The sequence below is a fragment of the Mus musculus genome, chromosome 15, assembly GCF_000001635.26.
Source record: "Mus musculus strain C57BL/6J chromosome 15, GRCm38.p6 C57BL/6J".
In the NCBI taxonomy this organism is placed as follows: domain Eukaryota; kingdom Metazoa; phylum Chordata; class Mammalia; order Rodentia; family Muridae; genus Mus; species Mus musculus.
The window spans coordinates 98,416,460-98,431,256 of record NC_000081.6 but is presented as its reverse complement, the minus strand read 5'-3'; the positions used below and the strand labels follow the sequence as shown (position 1 = coordinate 98,431,256).

The 14,797-nt window shown below is 42.8% G+C and overlaps 1 pseudogene; it reads right to left on the bottom strand.

Moving 5' to 3' along the window:
• Gm21022 (predicted gene, 21022) lies at positions 10,097-11,306 on the bottom strand (annotated as a pseudogene).

The following is a 14,797-nucleotide window of genomic DNA, read 5'->3' as shown; positions in this document are numbered from 1 at the left end:
TCTGAGTATTTATTTCCTTTGTGATATTCCAAATGCTGTTATTTTAAGAATGTTAGTTAAGGAACTCTCTGGCAGAACCAATCAGAAGGTCACCTGTGCTCATGTATCTATAGGCTGTGTTTGGCACCCAGGGGATGCTGGGCCCATATCCCTGAAGTCTCGGACTGAAGCCAATGTCTGGACTCACTAATTACACAGCTCCTCATTAGCCAGACAGGAAAGCGATGGGAAGAATAGGAGTGTTTGAACTCTCTGGATTAAGACAATGATTTAAAGCCTGGAAGGGCACTGATGGGGATATGGGAGGAATAAGAAGGTATCTTTTTAGGAAATTTATTTTCAGTCAAGTTTATTTTCCTCCTGACCACATGGGAACTGAAATGCTCTTTAGGGACATCAGAGTGAGCCGAGCTATGACATATTACTGAGCTCTGTGATCTTCTCTTTTGCAATAATCATTATATGGACTTTTTAATTTGTTTGGTTATCATCATCATCCAATTCCTGTTATTAAAAAGAAAGCATGTTAAACTCTCTATGAAGTAAAACTTTTCCTTTTTGTTTCAACATATCTGTAGTTTGGCTTATATAAGAAAAACCAAGTTAAGGTTATTGAAAAAAAAGGATGAATTCAAATTATACTTACCTATCTCTTTAACAGGGGGTGTTATTTTATCCTATCTATTTTAATAGACATTTTTTATGTGTTTCTTAGCCATTGGCAATTCCTCTGCTGAGATGTCTCTGTGTAGATCTGCACTCCATTTTTAAATTGGGGTGTTTGTTTTCCTGAGCTCTAGTTTCTCGAGTTCTTTATATATTTTGGATAGTAGCTGTTAAGTCAATGATGACCTACCCACAATCCATAGAACCACAGAGGATAGGAATAAAGGAAGGGGCCAGAGAGAACAGGTAGATCTTGTAAGGAAAGAGAAATAGACTTTTTTTTTCCCGATGTGTAGTTGGTAAAACTCTTTTCCCTTTCTGTAGGCTGCTGATGTGTCCTGTTGGCTGTGTGCTTTGCTGTGAGTGTAGGCTGCTGATGTGTCCTATTGGCTGTGTGCTTTGCTGTGAGTGTAGGCTGCTGATGTGTCCTGTTGGCTGTGTGCTTTGCTGTGAGTGTAGGCTGCTGATGTGTCCTGTTGGCTGTGTGCTTTGCTGTGAGTGTAGGCTGCTGATGTGTCCTGTTGGCTGTATGCTTTGCTGTGAGAGGCTTTTCAGTTTCCCCAGGACCCATGCATTAACGGTTGATCTTAGTGTCTGTGCTATGTGTGTTTTGTCAAGAAAGTCTTTTCCTGGGCCAATGAGTTCAAGGCTATCCCCCACTTTCTCTTCTGTCAGGTCCAGTGTATCTGGGTTTATTTTGAGGGTTTTGCTCCATTTGGAGTTGAATTTTGTGCAGGGTGAGAGGTATGAATCTATTGGCATCCATCTACATGGAGTCATCAGTCTGACCAGCAGCCTGTGTTAAAGATTCTGTCTTTCTCCCCATCTGGCTTCTTTATATATATAAAAAGATCAGATGTCCATAGGGGTGGATTTATGTCTGGATCTTCAGGTGGAATTCGTTGATCAACGTGTCTGGTTTAATGGCAATGCCATGCTGTTTTCTATTACTATAGCTTTGCTGTACAGCTTGAAATTGGTGATGGGATATCTCCAGCAGTTCTTTTATTATTCAGGATTGTTTAGATATCCTGTTTTCTTTGGCTGGTGTGTGTGTGTTTCTATATGAGCTGAAAATTGTCCTTTCAAGATTTTATGAAGAATTGTTTTAGGATTTTGATGGGAAATGCATTTATCTGTAGATTCAAAATGGTAGGTTGGCCATTTTTACTATGCTAATGCTAGTAAGCTATGAGCATGGGGGATCTTCCATCTTTTGATATCTTCTGTAAGTTTTTCAGTTACCTGAAGAGAAGTCATACAAGTCTTTGACTTGCTTGGTGAATGTTACCCCAAGATACTTTATAGTGTTAGAAACTATTGTGAAAGATGTTTCGCTGATTCCTTTCTCAGTCTGTTTTTTGTTTGTATATAGGAGGGCTGCTGCTTTTTGTGAGTTGGTTTAGTATCCAGCTACTTAGCTGAATGTGTTTATTAGCTCTATAAATTTTCTGGTAGAATTTTTTGGGGTTACTTATGCATACTATTATATCATCTGAAAAGAAAGATATTTTGACTTCTTCCTTTCCAATTTGTATCCTTTTTTTCCCCTCCTTCAGTTTTCTTATTGCTCTAGCTGAGACTTCAAGTACTATATTGGATAGGTATAATGAGGGTGGGAAACCTTATCCTGTTTTTGATTTTAGTGGAGTTGCCTCGAGTTTCTCTCCATTTAAGTTGATGTTGGCTATGGGCTTGCTGTAAACTGCCCTAATTTTATTGAAGTATGTCCCTTGTGTTCCTAGTCTCTCCAGAACTTTTATTATGAAGGAGAATTGGATTTTTTCGTCAAAGGCCTTTTCTGCTAATGAAATGATCATGTGTTATTTTTGTCTTTCAGTGTATTTATATGGTGGCTTACATGTATTGATTTTCATATATTGAACCATGTCCTCATCTCTGGGACGCAGCCTAGTTGATCATGGTGAATGATCTTTTTCATGCGTTCTTGGATTCAGTCATTGAGCATTTTTGCATTTGTGTTAATAAGGCAAATTGGTCTGCAGTTGTCTTTCTTTGTTGGGTCTTTATGTGGCTTCATTGAAATGGATTGTGCAATGTTACTTCTGGCTCTGTCTTGTTGAAGAATTTGAGGAATATTGCATTGATTCTTCTTTGAAATTCTGGTAGGATTCTGTTCTAGAACCGTCTGGTGTTAGACTTTTTTGTTTGTTTGCTTTTTGTTTGTTTGTTTGTTTTGTTTTTATTGGGAGACTTTTAATGACTGCTTCTGTTTCACTAGGGGCTATAGAACCTGCTAAATTACTTATCTGATCCTGATTTAGCTTTGGTGAGTAGTATGTATAGAGAAAATTATCCATTTCTTTTTTTAAAAATTATTTATTTGTTCACTTTACATCCGGATTGTAGCCTCCCCTCCTCCCAGTCCCCCTTCACACAGACCTTCTCCTCATTCTCCCTTCCCCTTCTCCTATGAGAAGGGGCAGGACCTCCTCTGGTTACCAACCCACCCTGGCAATCAAGTCTCTGCAGGGCTAAGCACATCCTCTTCCATTGAGGCCAGACAAGGCACCCCAGTTAGGGGAAGGGGATCCACAGGCAGGCAACAGAGTCAGGGACATCTCCCACTCCAGTTGTTTGGGGACCCACATGAAGACCAAGCTGTATATCTCCTACATATGTTTAGGTTCCCCAATTTTGTAGAATACGAATTTTTAAAGTATGCCCTTATGATTCTCTGGATTTCTTTAGTGTCTTTTACTATGGTCTCCCTTTTCATTTATGATTTTGTTAATTTGGATATTGCCTTGCCACCTCTTAGTGATTTTGATAAGGGTCGGTCAATCTTAATGATTTTCTCAAAGAAGCAACTCTTTGTTTCATTGATTCTTTCTATTTTCTTAAATCTATATTATTGATTTCAGCCCTGAGATAGATGATTTCTTGCTGTCCATCCCTTTTGGATGTGAGTCTTTTTTTGTTGTGGAGATTTGAGGTGTGTTGTTAATTTGATAATGTGAGTTCTCTCCAGTTTTTCATGTAGGCTCTTAGTGCCATGAACTTGGCTTTTAGAGCCGCCTTCATTGTGTTCCGTAAGTCTGGGCGCATTGTGTGTTCGTCTTCATTCAATTCTAGAAAAATCTTTGATTTCTTCCCTAATTTATGTCTCAGTTCATTTTTTTTTTTCATTCAGTGGAGCATTGTTCGGTTTCCATGAGTTTGTAAGCCTTGTGTTGTTTCTGTTCTTGATATCTAGCTTTGGTGCATGGTGGTCAGATAGGATGCAAGGTGTTATTTTAATTTTCTTGTGTTTATTGAGACTTGCTTTGTGTCTGAGTACGTGGTCAGTTTTGGAGAAAGTTCTACTAGGGGCTGAGAAGAAGCATGTTCGTTTGTGTGTGTGTGTGTAATGTTCCGCAGATATCCGCTAGGGCCATCTGGCTTATAGCTTCACTTAGCTCCAGCATGTCTCTGTCTAATTGGTGTTTGGATGACCTGTCTCTTGGCAAGAGTCTGGTATGGAAGTCACCCGTTATCAGTATGTGATGATGGTCAATAAGCGACTTAAGCTGTAGTAGTCTCTCTCTCTCTCTCTCTCTCTCTCTCCCCCCCGCCCCCCTTGGGGGAGCCTGTGTTTGGTGCATAGCTGTTAAGAATTGCAATGGGCTCTCGGTGGGGTTTCCTTTGGTGAGTATGTCCTGCCCTTCCCTATCCCTTCTGATTAGCTTTAGTTTGAAGTCTATTTTGTCAGATATTAAAATGTCGACACCTGCTTGCTCTTAAGGTTCGTTTGTTTGCAATCTCTCTTTCTAACCTTCTACCCTAAGGTAACGTCTATCTATACCTTGATGCTGAGGTGTGTTTAGATGCAGTAGAAGGATGGATCCTGTTTTCTCGTCCATTCTGTTAGTCCAGATGACTCAGCCTCTCTTGGGGGAGCTGAGAATGTTGATATTGACAGATGTTAATGACCAGTGATTGTTAGAATGATCTTTCTTGGTATTGCAGTCACAGTGGTCTGATTCTGGGAAGCTTTTCTTTGTCCCTGAGTTAATTTTGCCGGGAATGTTAGTCTAATTTGGAATTTGTTTGCTTTCAGAACTCGGTATATATCATAATAAATCTTGATTTTAAAGTGTCGAGAGCAGGTGTTGTTATTCTAATGGGCCCTTTATATGTGACTTGGTGTTTTGTTTTCAATATACTTCCTTTTGTGTGTTTGTGGTTGAACTATTATGATAAATGGAGATTCTTTCTGTTAGATGTTATAAATGCTCCCTGTATCTAGATTAGTACATCTTTCGATAATTTGGGAAGTTTGTCTGGTTTTGTTGAAAATGTTTTCTATAACAGTAGAATGAAATCCTTCTTCTATGCCCATGAATCTTAGATGTGTTCTTTTCATAGTGCCTTGTATATCTTGGAAGTATCGATTGTACCTTCTTCTTAACTTATTTTTGTTTTTGTTCAAATTGTGCAACTCCTCCACCCTGCCCTCTGGCTCAGGTCTTGGATTCTCTATGATCCTATCTATTGGTGAGGTTCTCTATGGAACTCTTTACTGGATGTATCGTGTTCGCCATTGCCAGACGCTTGCTCAGTTGTTCTCAGAGTTTCTGTTTTAAAATAAATCCTCCCTTTTATACTTTCCATAACTTTTAAATTTCACTTAGCTATTTGTTCTTCTTCTCTTGGAATTCATTTGGGAGTTTATTTGTGTCTGGCTTGAGGGCTTTGAATATACATATTATTCTCTTGAATTATTTGTCTGACATTTCATCCATTCATTCTCACTGGGGGAAATCACTGTGGGATTCATCATAATTTAATGGGGAGTTAGACTGCCTTAGGGTTTTTTTTTTAAGTACTCATGTTTGGTCACATGCATCTAAGGTTAGGTTATTGGTTGATTTTACTGATTTATTTAAAAAGTTTTATCTATCACTAAAACAAAACCTTTTTATTTAGAGGGGATGTTTGCAATGTTCAGGAGGGACTAGGTTGTTGTAGAGTTGTGGTGCTTTCTTCTATTAGACCTGGGACACCGGGATCAATCTCTACAACTCCCTCGGATTTAGAATCCTGCCTGTAAATCAATCACTACTGATGAATGGGTCCACGGTTAAAGTACAGTAAGAGTCAAATAAAAAGTTGGTCACCCCCTGATTGCCAGTTGTTAGGCAGTAAAGGGGCACCGTTGGGAATGTGTGCGGTAATATGCCGGTTCCTGCGGGTGTGGGTGGAGAGAGAATAATAAAGTCAGGATAAGACTGGTGAATAGTACTGGGTTGACACATTGGAGGAGGAGGAAGGGGAGGAGGGGCAGGAGAGGGAGGAGGAGGAGGAGGGGAGGAAGGAGGAGCAGGAGAGGGAGGAGGAGGGGGGGGGAGAAGATGTACTCAAAAGAGGAAAAGGTAGGGCAAGTGAGAGGAAGCTGAGGTAGTCTTGCCTGAAGGTTGACTGAAAAGCAAGAGGCAAAGAAATAGAATTAAGAGACACATGTCAGTCTCAGTTCTCAGGAGGGCTAGGCACAGAGATCCCCAAACCAGGCCAGTCTGTGTTCTCTGGGAGCAGAAAGTGCTAAGGGTGCAGGGAAGAAAAAGGCACGGGGCAGGAACTGGGCAGGATAGAGCTGCCTTGCTTGCTAGGTTGGACAGGAAATAAAGGAAGAAAAAAGTGAAGGGGAGGAGCTGGGTGAGGTACGGAGTGTAACTTCCATGTGGCTGGATGCCGTCTGCAGTCCGAGTGATCCCTAGACCTGGGAGTGTGTGTCGTGCCTGGGCAATCTGTTCACCTCTGGACCTTCCTTTGGGAGTCTGGGTTACGGATGTGGCTGGCTGGTAGGCAACTCTTCAAAGATGGCTCTCAGATGCTTATCCTGCTTCAGAAGTGTCCCTCAGAATCGAGTCGCCAGTGCTGGCGCGGCCCTGTGTAAGCCTTCATTGTCTGGCATCTTGTTTGGAACTGGTGTTTAAGTTTCCCTGAAGACATGTGTATGCAACCTGTATCCCCTGGCAATCTGTTAGTGTGTGCTAGCAGATTTAGAATGGGCTCTCGCCAGATGCTCTGAGCTTCCTGAAAGTGCAGTTCACGGAGGGTCACTGGCTGCTGAGCCTCCAGTTCAGCCGGGAGTTCTTTTCAAATGTCACGCAGATGCCCCGTGGCCAAGCGTCCCGTCCCCGTGTAAACCCTGCCTTACTTCGGCCGCTCACTCCTTGCTGGAATCCTTTCTCTTCTCCTGCTTTTAAAATCGCCCAAGGCTGAAAATAACATGCTAATTCTATGAGCTTGTCTTGGAAAAACAAAACAAAACAAACCCATATTTTTCAACTATAATTTTGTTTATTCCTTTCTTTTCCATCAGAACCATCCCATTTACCCCTCCCCACTCTCCTTTAAATTCATGGCCTCTTTTTCATTACTGCATGGCCTCTTCTTCATTGTTATTGCATACATATATGTATATATGTCAGCCCGCTTCAGCTCCACCACCAAGCATGGCCTCTTGGGGAGGCCGAACGTGGGGGTGGTGGTGGGGTGGGGTTGGGGTGAAGGAGTGGGTGTTTGATTGTGCTTACCCCATGCTGCCTCGTGGCTGGTGCCGGGCTGTAGGGAAGAACGACTCCCCCTCCCCCAATCTCCTAAATACAGCCTCTTTAGTCCTATAATGCCATCTGTGTGTATGTTGTCAGGCCTGACCATTCAGCACGGAACAGTCAATTGGTGTGCCCTTCCTCCTGCTCCCAGCTCTCTTCAGTTGCTGTTAATCCTTTAAGGGCTTTCCCCCACCCACTTTGAGAAGTCCACTGGAGTCTCTTGCCCGGCTCATGTCAGAGAGTCGTGTTGGTGAGATTTTATGGCTGTAGCTTCTGACATTCCTAGGAGACACAGTCTCACCGCAAGCTCTCGGATCCCTGAGCTGTCTGTCCGTCTGACTCAGATCTCTCAGCAGTGTCCAGATTGGAGCTACTTTCTGTCTGTGAGGGGGACTCTCCCACACCAAACTAACCCCTTTGGAGCAGACTCTGGGTTTCCTCTTCTGCTTTGTAAATTCTCTGTACCTGGTGTGGTCTGTCGCCTTCCTTTTCAAGTCTGTACCTTTATCACTTCCTGGGCTTTAAGGATTTTAGTACGTTTTCAACACTTTCTGCTTCTTTTCAGTCTTTTGCAGAATTATCATCCTATATCTTATTTTACACGCATGTGTTTGCATATGTATGTTTTTGTATAGCCTGTGTGTATGTGTGTGTGTGTGTGTGTGTGTGTGTGTTTGTATGTGTGTGTGACATGACATTGTTGTTCTACAGATTACTGTTTCTTTACATTACCCATATGGTCACATTTTCATTTCTTCTGTCACTCTTGGACTTTGATACTTCCAGCAGAAAGCTTTTCTCACACTGCTCAAATCCTTCAGCATCTCTGAATGCTGTGCAAGTGCTGCTCCCAAATGTTCTCATTTACCCGAAAATGCTTCTCTTCCATTTATAGAAGATACACTTCTAATAGCTGCTTTTATTGTCAAGTTAAGTCACACAGCTGGAGATTATTTTAGTTAGAAATCTATGAAAGTTTATATCTAAGTATTTCATTTGAAATGGTATTCAAAAGGTGCTAGACCAATAAAAATAATCACAAATTAGAAACTCAATTCAGTGTTCAAGCTAGACGTTGTCAGCTGAGTTGTGTACACAGTGCTAGACTTTTGAAGGAAAAGAGATGCAGAGCCAGGCAGAGTTGGGGGCGTTGGAGATGCTGAGACAAGTCAGCCCGGCTCCAGAGAGGGCTCAAATAATTCCCCCTCCACCACTGGGTTATGCTACTTGAATTACTGCTCAATCAGGCAACACATTAGATGCTCAAAATAAATGAGACAGTAAAGATGAGAAGGATATTGCTACATTATTGGGATTATATGTCAAAATTGTGTTTAACAAATTTGGAGAGTTTTAACAAAATACCTCAGTCATCTGTGATCATGAAAATAATTATCTGAGCTTTTTGGTGGACAGCACCAGGGGATTAATAAATTATATATGATACTATTTTGTTACAAACACTAGTTTTTCCATATACTTACAAGGATTCACTGCTTGAGCCAAGGATAGATTTGTTCAGTGGTTAATGGTAATTTTATCACAGTACCATATACGTGATTCTAAAATAATTCTCCTCTAGAATAGTAGCATGTACGATAAGAAATGGCTTTTATTTTTCTGCTCCTAAAACTGAGCAAATCTATGGGAAGCATTTTCTCCATTCAGATTCCTTCTTTGCAGATGTGTGATTCAACACAATGCCCACGATGGGAAGACGTTTATGTGGCTGTGTATAAGCTCCTGGTAGGTCACAGAGGTTACAGGTGAAGACGAGGCAAAGAAATGGGTTCTACTTGCAGGTCAAAGCAGCTCCCAGGCGTACCCTGAAGACTTGCTGAGGGCACACAGGTAGCTTTTCTTATGGTCATCCTTGTAGCTGTGTGCGCCATCTGCCTGGGAGCTAAGCCAGAATGTGGTGTCTCCCTCACACATGCACTTAGATCACTGCTGTGGGCACAATGGGAAGAATCTCGGGTGCTCCTCCCCCCTTCCTGCCCCCATAGCTCTTTTGACTAGACATGAGCCTGTGTGTGTAACAGCCCTCAGACCTTCGCACATGGAACCCATGATGGACACTCAGGCCATGGAACGCAGCATGTAGGCATCAGAGCCTGCTAGAAGAACAACAGAGATGGAGCCTTTGTAGTTCTGGGAAAGTCCCTAAATGTACTGTCCTTGATCGTTTGGCTTCTGTAGTTCCATTTCTGGCTAACCGTTCTTGCTAACTGAAGTATGTCAACCTAGGATGTAGTTTTTGTGCTTCAGAGTTCACTCTGAGAAAGGCCTGGGCTACACTGGAATCCTGAACATCCAGCGTAGTCACTGGTTGGCTAACAAAGACTTCCTATTGGCTTAACCTGTGTCTGAGTCGTCTTCTCTGGTGGATGTACCCAACAGGCGGTGCTTAGAATCTCTGATGTGGCTCATATTGTCTTAATCAGGGTTTCTATTCCTGCACAAAACATCATGACCAAGAAGCAAGTTGGGGAGAAAAGGGTTTATTCAGCTTACACTTCCATATTGCTGTTCATCACTAAAGGAAGTCAGGACTGGAACTCCAGCAGGTCAGGAAGCAGGAGCTGATGCAGAGGGAAAGGAGGGATGTTACTTACTGGCTTGCTTCCCCTGGCTTGCTCAGCTTGCTTTTCTTACAGAACCCATGACTACCAGCCCAGGGATGGCACCACCCACAATAGGCCCTCCCACCCTTGATTAAGAAACTAATTGAGAAAATGCCTTACAGCTGGATCTCATGGAGGCATTTCCTCAAGGGAGGCTCCTTTCTCTGTGATAACTCCAACTTGTGTCAAGTTGACGTACAAAACCAGCCAGCATATATATTCTCCAGCTAATTCAAATCAAGGTATTGCCATGCCTCCAACGAGAAAGTAGGGGTCAGGAGGAGATGTGACGCCTCTCCTCAGAAGTGCTAGAGCTTCTGCAGCTGCTTATGTGTTGGCAGCTTCAGCTATGATCTTGGCTTTGGCTCTGGCTGCATGGACTTTGTCTAATTGCTTCCCGGTGGCAGCACAGTCTGCTTCCAGCTTCTAAAATGCTTCCTGTGTAGGGCTTATCCCTGGGGAAACCAGGACTGATTCATGTTGTAAACTGAAGCCTTCCAGTTCCTTAGGGTCAGTGCCATCAGGGTTTCACAGAGCCCTGTTAGATTCACCAACGCTGGAGCTATGAATGTGTCCCATAATATACAGGCCTATTTCACCAAGTCTCTGAATAAGAAATGTGTTCTCTTTAAACTCTGGTGGCATTCCTATACTACTCACATAGGAGGGTCTGTTGAGGAAGTTTTCATCTCGTGGAAAACCTTACAGCCAATAGCAGAGATACATCCCTGAATGCAACCCTGATTGAGGTGTTTATCAGTAAAAGCCGTGTGCTCTGACATCAAGGCACCCTATGGCGATGGCATAGGTATCACCAATCCAGGATATTTCACCTGTGCCTGTCTGAGAAGGCACATCAATCAACCCTAGGCCAATAAACCCTGTCTTTGCTAGTTCCATGGTGAACCTCCTCGGGATCTTTCTCAGTCTATCATCAAATACTGCTGGGGGTTGATCTTTTCACCAACTTTGTCTTCTACAACTGCAATAAACACAGCATGTCCACACGCAGAAACAAAGGTTTTGACGTCATCCATACTCATTTTGACGTCATCCATACTCATGCCGTTGCTATACTGGATACTCTCCTCATAGGGTGTGCAGAGCTGGGGGTGCTGGACCTGCTGGACCACAGTCATCTCTGAGGAACCTTTAACAGGAGGATGGGGAAGGAGATGTGTAGCTCAAGGTTTGAGTCACTTCTGTTCCTTGCTCTCCTGGGTCTTGATGACTTCTGCTAATTTGTCTTCCATGATACTTGGCACCATGGCTGAAGAGGCACTCTACCACACTTTAGGAGCTGGGATTCTCTTCACCTCCAGGTGCAGCTTTGCTGTAGTGTGTCAGGGCAGTGCCCACAGGCATTGGCTGTTTGATGGCATCAGCCATGGTTTGTTCATTCATTCTGCTTTGCTCAATCAACCGCTGCAGAGGTCAGCAAAGCCGCAGAAGGCCATGCATGGTGTAGACCGGATACCCAGGATAATGCACACTTAGAGGTCAGAGCAGAGACAGAACTAAGCAGGAAGCTTTAAAATGTTTTTAAATGAATTCTTTTGACAATTTCATACAATGTGTTTCAATTTTCAACCGTAACTACTTCCTCAAAACTCTTCCTAGGTTTACTCCTGTACCCTGGTCTCCTCCTAATTTTGTGTCCTTTAAATAAATAACCTATCCGTTTGCAATGTCCATATACCCCTGGCCATCCAGTAGAGTGTGGTCAACTGTCAGGTGCCACACATGCCCCTTTTATTTTTTTAAGATTACTTATTTTATCCATGAGTATACCACCATTGCTCTCTTCAGACACACTAGAAGAGAGCATCAGACCCCATTACAGATGGTTGTGAGCCACCATATGGTAGCTGGAACTCAGGACCTCTGGAAGAGCTGAAGGTGCTCTTAACAACTGATCCATCTCTCCAGCCCCACCACACACATCCTTAAGGAAGACTGACTCTCTCTTCCCCAGAAGCCATCACTGTTCACAGATCCCCAGTTATGGGAGGGGCATGTGAGCCCATCTCCCTTCCATGCTGGAATGGTGCCTGGTTTGATCCTTTGAGGGTCTTGTGCAGGCAGCCACAGATGCTAAGTTTGACAGTGTGGTGGTCCCATCATGTCCAGAAAACACTGGTTTTCTTCAGTGCCCCCTACCCTCTCCTCTGCCTCTTACAATCTTTCTGTCCCCTCTTCAGAGATGTTACCTTAGCTTGGGGGTGGCGTGTGAGAGCCTATGTCCCATTTACAGCTTAGGACTCCAGGGCTACTTATTTTCTGCCCTTTAACCAGTTGTGAGCTTGTGTTAACCATCCTGTTAAATGTACAAAGGAACTTTACTGATAGGGTCTAAGAGATGCATGAATCTATAGCGAAGGAGATAATGAATTCAGAGAGAAGTCTGATACTAGTCCATTTACCAAAATAAGCAGCCATAGATTCAGCCCTGGGGCCTGTGAGCTCCCTAACCTTGGGTCTGTGGCCAGATCTGTAGTTACCAGTATGTGCTTTTTCATGTGTAGTGTGCTTTAAATCCAATAAGGAAGTAGCCAGTTTCTCCCATAACATTCATACCGCAATGTCACCAGATGGCGGGTGTATCCTTCCGAACCAGTCCTTACTGCTGTTAACGTGGTTCAACGTTTCGTAAAATTATTGGTGCGTTTATTTTCCCTCAGCATGCAATTTTTTTTTTTTAAAGCCAAGATAGCCTGTCCTTTAGGCTATTCCCTCCCATGTAGTCACTGGCCATGTGGCTCAGAAGAACCATTGTGACACCTCCTGCAACCTACTGCAGTGAATGAACACCTAGGAAGGGGGAGAGATGTCCCGCCTAACCAGATCACTCCTGAGTGATGGAGGCCAGGGAGTTCTTCCCACATGGTCCTCAAAACACTTGATGTATGCTTTCTTTAATTAAGTGTAGAGTTATAATTTGCATTTGCTTTCACTAGTTTTTAAAAAAATGACCAACTTGTTCTTTGATGGGAAACAGATTTTCAGACTTGAGAAGACTCTCTCAAGGCAGGCCTATGGCTACTTAATTCCCTGGCATAAACTACAAATGAAAGCTCACGACCCAGTTTGCTCCCCCCCCCCCCCCGCCCCGTTCTCTGCTGTATTAGACACGCAGCATGATTACTGCAGTCACCGAGAAGCTTCCTGTGTAGAATCCCCAGCCTGGGCATGCCACTCAGCACCGTCATCACTAGTCTCTCAGAAGCAACAACTTCGAGAAAGAGTCCCAGCTCCACAGATCTCCAGACTTTCAGGATAGCATCACAGATGGATATCTGAATGTCCAGGCCCAGAGAGACGGCTAGCACAGCAGCTAAGAAGGAGGGACCATCTAGAGACTGCCTTATCTAGGGATCCACCCCATAATCAGCTTCCAAACGCTGACACCACTGCATACACTAGCAAGATTTTGCTGAAAGGACCCAGATATAGCTGTCTCTTGTGAGACTAGGCAGGGGCCTAGCAAACACAGAAGTGGATGCTCACAGTCAGCTATTGGATGGATCACAGGGCCCCCAATGGAGGAGCTAGAGAAAGTATCCAAGGAGCTAAAGGGATCTGCAACCCTGTAGGTGCAACAACATTATGAACTAACCAGTACCCCGAAGCTCTTGACTCTAGCTACATATGTATCAAAAGATGGCCTAGTCGGCCATCACTGGAAAGAGAGGCCCATCAGACACACAAACTTTATATGCCCCAGTACAGGGGAACGCCAGGGCCAAAAAAATGAGAATGGGTGGGTAGGGAAGTGGGGGGGGGAGGGTATGGGGGACTTTTGGGATAGCATTGGAAATGTCATTGAGGAAAATACATTAAAAAAAAAAAAAAAAAAAAAAAAGAGTGTGCAGCTCTTTTAGAGGATGGGAGTTCAGTACCCAGCATGCACACTAGGTGGCTCATGCCTTCCTGTAACTCCAGTGGCAGCATTATCTGGTACCGTCTTCTAGCTACTGTGGCCACCAGTACACAACACAACACACACACACACACACACACACACACACACACACACACACACGGGGGGGGGTGGGAGGGAGAGAGGGGAGAGAGACAGACAGAGAAATAAAGCCATCTTTTAAGTGAGTGTCAAGTGTCTAGCTGTCAGTGTGGTTCCCCTAGTCCTAAAGGCAGTAGTCATTTCCTATGACCTCAGTATCATCAGACAGGTTCCTCATTTTGTATCTATCTATCTATCTATCTATCTATCTATCTATCTATCTATCTACATTCTATCTATTATCTGTCTGTCTACTCTGTCTATTATCTAATCTATCTATTTTCTGTCTATCTGTCTATCTATCTATCTATAATCTGTCTATTATCTATCTATCTGTCTGTCTGTCTATCTATCTATCTATCTATCTACCTATCTACATTCTATCTATTGTCTGTCTGTCTACTCTATCTATTATCTAATCTACCTATTTTCTGTCTATCTATCTATCTATCTATCTATCTATCTATCTATCTATCTATCATCTGTTATCTGTCTATTATCTATTTATCTATTATCTGTCTATCTATCTGTCTATCTATCTATCTATCTATCTATCTATCTATCATCTATCTATCTATCTATCTATCTATCTATCTATTATATATCTATCATCTATTATCTAATCTATCACCTATTATGTCTATTATCTATCTATCTATTATCTCTCTCTATCCTTCTCAGCTCCTGTTTATCTTTTTTATATGAAATTGCAGTTTTCTGTCCCATATTCTATTCTGAGCCTTTAAACTTCATTGTTTTCTAAGAGATTTTCATCATTGTGTATTGTATTTTACTGACAGTTTTCTCAGCTTCTTTTCTTCTTGCTCCCAGGCTGCTTACTTTTGGCTATTATATTTTCATATTTTCTTTTTCCTATATTTTTAGATTCCAGGTCTCTAGAGAAACCCTCTATTCTGCTGTCTCTTAAA